Source organism: Cornus florida, unplaced genomic scaffold (genome assembly GCF_030987335.1).
Source record: "Cornus florida cultivar Cherokee Brave unplaced genomic scaffold, ASM3098733v1 CherokeeBrave_3.0.0_Hap2_Chr02, whole genome shotgun sequence".
Classification (NCBI taxonomy): domain Eukaryota; kingdom Viridiplantae; phylum Streptophyta; class Magnoliopsida; order Cornales; family Cornaceae; genus Cornus; species Cornus florida.
The window spans coordinates 37,826,860-37,832,846 of record NW_026775572.1 but is presented as its reverse complement, the minus strand read 5'-3'; the positions used below and the strand labels follow the sequence as shown (position 1 = coordinate 37,832,846).

General features: G+C 35.5%; 1 long non-coding RNA gene across 1 annotated transcript; it reads left to right on the top strand.

Annotated features, from left to right (window-relative positions):
• The first annotated feature begins 2,117 nt into the window (after positions 1 to 2,117).
• LOC132294730 (uncharacterized) lies at positions 2,118 to 3,418 on the top strand. Its single transcript, XR_009478175.1, has 2 exons — positions 2,118 to 3,077; positions 3,160 to 3,418. It is a non-coding gene; the product is annotated as an uncharacterized LOC132294730 (long non-coding RNA).
• Positions 3,419 to 5,987: the final 2,569 nt, after the last annotated feature.

The window sequence follows — 5,987 nt, the reverse complement described above, 5'->3', positions numbered from 1 at the left end:
AGGGAGTATATATATATATATATATATATATATATATATATATATATATATATATTTATTTATTTATTTATTTATTTATTTATGGAAGGTATTATACAAATATATATTATATTATATATGTGAATAAGTATATATTATTTAAAATAATTATTATTAGTTATTATTATGCAATCGGTATATCTGGATAGGTTGGTTTTAAATTATTGATATGCAAATAATATGCGTGAGGTTTCTATGTATGAGTTAGGTTGTTATTAAGTTTAAACTGGGTACATGGTTGAATTGTAGGCATGGATAAGTTGCCGTAGGCGTAAATATAATGCCTAAGTATTTGTATGAATATAATACATACATGGGAAGCATGGATGAGTTGCTAATTAAAAGTATAAATAAATAAACTTGTGGAGGCATGGTTGAATTGCCAATGTATAAATAAACATACTTAAGGAGGCATGATTGAGTTGCCGATATATAAATAAATATATTTAAAATAGCATGGCTGATTTGCCAAAGTGTAATTATATTGTTGTGTGTTAGATGAATAAAATATATCATCTATGGTTATTGTTCGTGTAAGTTGGATTAGGATTAGATATTTTAAAAATAGAATAGTCTAGTACTTACAGGTTAGTGTATTATTTTATGCATATTAATAAAATAATACTGGTAGTGACATGGATGATTTGTCAAGGTCTAGATATTGACTGTGTGATTTAAATAGTTAAAATCATTATTGGTTTTGGGAATTAAATAAAATGTTCTTTTAATTATATTTTATGGTTTAAGTTATTAAATTGCTGTCTAGGATGGAGTTAGGGTTATAGGAGTTTCTTTAAAAAGAAATTGTGGATTGGATTGGGTTTGATTATTAATTAATCATTGATAATGGTTTTGGAATTGATGAGCTTGGTAATAGTTATTATAGTTATATTGTATATTATGTACATTACAGATAAAGACTTTATTAGTTTTGGTTTTGATCAGAGATGATCTAATTATTGGTTTTCAGAGGTATGGTAGAGAGAACTTGCTCGTAGGGTTTAACCCACGATTTATTTTTCAGGTTATTAGAGGTTCCAGTCTCGAGGTTGAGGATCCGCAGCTGGGAGACTATCATTCATCTATTCATCTTGTGTACTTTTAAGTAGTATTGGATAATGTTTTAAGAGGTCCTTGAGTTATGGGATTCCCGAGCTGTAACCATTGGATAATTGTTAATGGATTTATTATTTAATAGATTTTCCTTCAGCGAGTAATTTATTCTTTTTATTTTCTTTTTATACTCTGTGCTTGTTAAATACTTTAATTGTTTTGATATCCCTTAATTTTGTGCGCGGATTTGATCAACCCGTGTTCCGAAATTAGGGGGTATCACAATAAATAAGCATGATGAATCTTGTAGATATAACTTTCTCAGCATCTTTAGTTATAGAAAGAAATGATAAATTTTGGGTGTTTTATTACATATCATTCTCTAAAAGTGTAGAACAAAAAAAACAAAACTATCCGAAAATGATGGTAGGACAAAATAAGAAAACACATACCACTACTCCATAATTCTCAGACACTGAAAAATTTACATGACAGATAATAAAATGCTATGGCTGAGATACAGAACATTCAACTGTATACTGAAAAAAAAAAAAAAAAAAATCACTAGTCATTGTTTATTTGATGAAAAAATATGACACAACTGAATATCAGCCATTAACCTAAAAATGAGATTGATAGGGGCCAAAATGGTGACTTGGGGTGGGACCCTTTTATTTAAGAGAAAATGATTTTTTTAATTTTGTTTCTTGAAATTTTATTATCATATAGGATCGATGGGGGTCCTTTGTTTGCATTTTACTTTCAAAGGGGTTATGTTCCTATGATTGTTTGGTTGGCATGAAAATCTAAATCCTTTTCTTTTCTTTTTTTTCCTTTGTGGGGAGAACTAGTGGGGCAGTGGATGGATTTGGATCATTGGTAGGTAGGTTTGAAGTTTCTCCATGGATTTTGTGCTAGCCTTGTCACTTGTCCATGCCCCTTCATATAAGGAGGAACTTCCTCCTTGTAGTTAAATTCTGATTCTCTATATCAGAACATAAATCTTTACACACACACACACACACACACACACACACACACACATATCAATAATCATTGTTCATTCCTCTATTTCTCACATGTTCATCAATTCATCCTTTGTAATCCAAGATGCAAAATCTAACTACTAATGTGTGTGTGTGTGTGTGTGTGAAACATGTTGACTGGTATGCAGAGTCATGAGCAAACTTCAATGACTATATTTTAAGCTTAAAACAATGGCTCCTCTATTTAGTAGGATTTATAATTTTCTTATATTGAAAACACCACACTATGTTAGAAGGACATAGATAAATCCATAAAGCCAACTACACATCAAACATAATTAGTTCATACATGAGCAATAATTACTCCTAGAAAAGCCTTAAGCTTAGAAGAAAAGAAAAAAAAAAAAAAAGCATCAGTTAGCAGCTCTATCTCGTACTCAGATAGTACATAACATTTCATCTTAGAACCGTCAACAATCAATGAACAATACATTATTGCCAAAGTAGTCGTGTTGCTGTTGATCAGAGAACTCAAAACTAGTGTTCTACTTCTATTGTGTTGGGCTTTTCCATTAACTTGCAGACCATTCTAGAAATTTATCATATATAGAAAAAGGCAAAGCTGAAAGAGAAAAAACCAGTGAACCTAAAATTTCAATACAGATCATAGAACAAAACATTTTAGTAAATGTTAACTACTCCCGATTTTTTAGTTTTTCTCTATAATTAGAATCCAAGGACGTGATAGGAGAAATAGGGAAACTTTAATAATGAACAATCTCTTACAGTGAGAACTAATGGTTGGACTAATGCAGATGCAACAACAAAATTGTAGTGGACAGGTATATTTATTATTAGTTTTACTTTTTACTAAATATATGTTTACTTATGCCAAGATTTCATGTATTTTGTTTTGTTATTTTGAAGGGTTCTAATTCTTTAAATGCTCCTCCTAGACCTCCAAATTCATTTTCTAGTTGTGATGCCAATTCAGTTAAGGTTATAAACTTTTTTAATTTCTTTTATATGTTAAGTTTCCATTTATTATAATGTGTGCTTAATAAATTTATAAAAAATGTAGGGTAATTCAAATCAAATGGGCAAGAAGACTTGTTGAAGTTGAAGTTGAAGTTGAAGTTGAAACTGAAGATGGGGGAATGGATGTGCTTTCTGAATTTCTTTCGCCGTAGATGGGTTCTTTTTGAAAAACATGTACTACATTTGTCAAAAATTCTTAATTCTTTTTGTGTGACATTTAGTAGTTTTATCTAGACAATTTGGATTGTATCTTCATATTGGCAGGTTAACTTGTGGTTGTATAACATTTTCGCTTTTTGGTTGACATTTACTGGCCAATTTCGATAATATTTTTCATATTGGCAGTAGGTTAACTTGTGGTTGTACTATGTAAAAATAATTTGGGTGGTATTTTTATAGACTTGTGTTATTGGGATGACATTAGTAGCTGTAAAGATTTTTTTTTCCAAAAACAATAAGGGGAAAAAAAAAAATTAAATAACCCTTTACCAGCGTTCTTTTAAGAAGTGCTGGCATGGGGGGGGGGGGGGTTGGGAAATAAAATGGCGCTTTACCAGTGCTTCTCCAAAAGCGCTGGTAAGGCCTTACCGATGCTAGATTTACCAGTGCTTTTAAAGAAGCGCTGGTAATTGAATTACCAGTGCTTTTTAAGGCTTTCACCAGCGTTTTTGAGCACTGGTAAAAGCCAAAACTGTTGTAGTATATATAGGGACACTTCAATAAACCTAGGAGAAGGAGGAGTTGACAGAGATTTTAAGGCAAAATGTCGACATCTTTTGGAATCACTGGGATATGCCAAGAATTGATCCACGGATAGCCTGTCATAGCCTAAACGTGGACCCGAGCCATCACCCAGTGAAGTAGAAGTAGAGGAGATTCGCCCCCGAAAGAAACAAAATCATTGCTGAAGAGGTCAACCGGCTTTTAGAAGCAGGGTTTATCAGAGAAGTCCAGTATCCTCAATGGCTGTCAAATGTAGTGGTAGTCCAAAAAAAGAATGGCAAATGGAGGATATACATCGACTTCACCAACCTGAACAAAACTTGCCCGAAGGATGGCTTCCCGCTTCCCAAAATCGATCAGATGGTAGACGCTACGACTGAGTATGAAAAATTAACTTTCCTTGATGCTTATTCAAGTTACAACCAGATCCCGATGAACCTTTCGGATGAAGAGAAGACTTCTTTCATTACTGAACGAGTGACCTACTGCTATAAGGTTATGCCCTTCGGGTTGAAAAATGAGGGGACTACTTATCAGCGGCTAATCAACAAGATGTTCGAAAAACAGATCGGCCGAACAGTTAAAGCTTACATAGACGATATAGTTGTCAAAAGCAAGAACAAGAAGGATCATTGGCAACACTTGCAAGATGTGTTTGATACTCTTAGAGGCAATAAAATGATGTTAAATCCAGCAAAGTATTCATTCGGAGTATCATCGGGCCAGTTCCTCGGCCACTTAGTAAACAAGAGGGGAATAGAGGCAAGTCCTACCCAGCTGGCCACTTAGTAAACAAGAGGGGAATAAAGGCAAGTCCTACCCAGTTGGCAAAACTACTACAGAGTAAGAAGCCTTGAAACATGAAGAAAGTTCAAGTCCTCACCGGAGGGGTAGCAGCCCTCAGCCGTTTCATATCCAGATTGTCAAACAAATGCAAGCCGTTCTTTGATGCAATTAAAGCAAGAAAAGGAGAAATTTAGGGGGCGGAGCAATGGGAAGCTCTTGCAAAACTCAAAGAATACATGGCAAACCCCAAAATTTTATCTGCCCCAGATCCTGAAGAACTGTTGTACCTCTATCTAGCAGTATCTCAGTCAACGACCAGTTCAGCTCTAATAAGAGAAATGGGAAAAAAGCAGCACCCGGTCTTCTACTCCAGTAAGGTCATGATTGACGCAAAAAGAAGGTACTCGATAGTAGAAAAAATTATCCTTGCCGTAGTCCAGGCCAAAAGAAAGCTTCGGCATTACTTCGACTCTCATCAGATAATAGTCCCCACGACGCATCCGATCAGAGCAATTCTCAATAAGCCAGATCTGTCGGGTCAGATCACCAAATGGGCAATCGAGCTGAGCTCCTTCAACATTCAGTATGAACCACGCACCGTGAAGAAGGGGCAAGTGGTTGCAAATTTTTTCTTGGATACTGGTCCAGAAGAAGAGCAGCAAGTCGCAGAAAACCCGTGCTGGGAATTATACATCGATGGTTCCTCTAGCCAGAACGGAGCTAGGGCAGGTCTAGAAGTAAGAACTCCCGAAGGGACCAAGCTCCAGCAGTTAATCTGACTAGAGTTCCTAGCCACGAATAATGAAGCAGAGTATGAGGCACTACTGGCAGGGCTTAGACTGGCTAAGGAACTCCAAATAAGACACCTCAGGATTTATAGTGATTCACAGCTCATCATCAAGCAGGTGACAGGAGAGTATGTCCCTAAGTACAAAGTGTGCTTACCGGGAAGAAGTTGAAAAGCTAGCAAAATACTTTGACTCAATTAAGTTTCAACAAATCCCGAGGTAAGAAAACCCAATAGTCGATCGCTTAGTCGGTGCAGCATCCATAGCGGACGAATCATTGACTCGAGTTATCCCCATTGATGTCCTAGATACACCAAGTATTGTAAGAGGAGAGCAGGTGTTCGTTATTCCATGGGAACCAAGTTGGATAAATCCTATACAAGCTTACCTTGCAAGAGGGGAACTCCCTAAGTTTAAGGAAGTAGCCCAGCAGCTAAGACTAAAAGTTGCCAAATACTTATTAATAAAAGGACAGCTCTTCAGAAGATCACATTCTGGACCTTACCTCAAATACCTAACCCTTACGGAGTCTAGGGAAGTGTTAAGGCAACTGCACGAAGGCAAATGTGGGAAC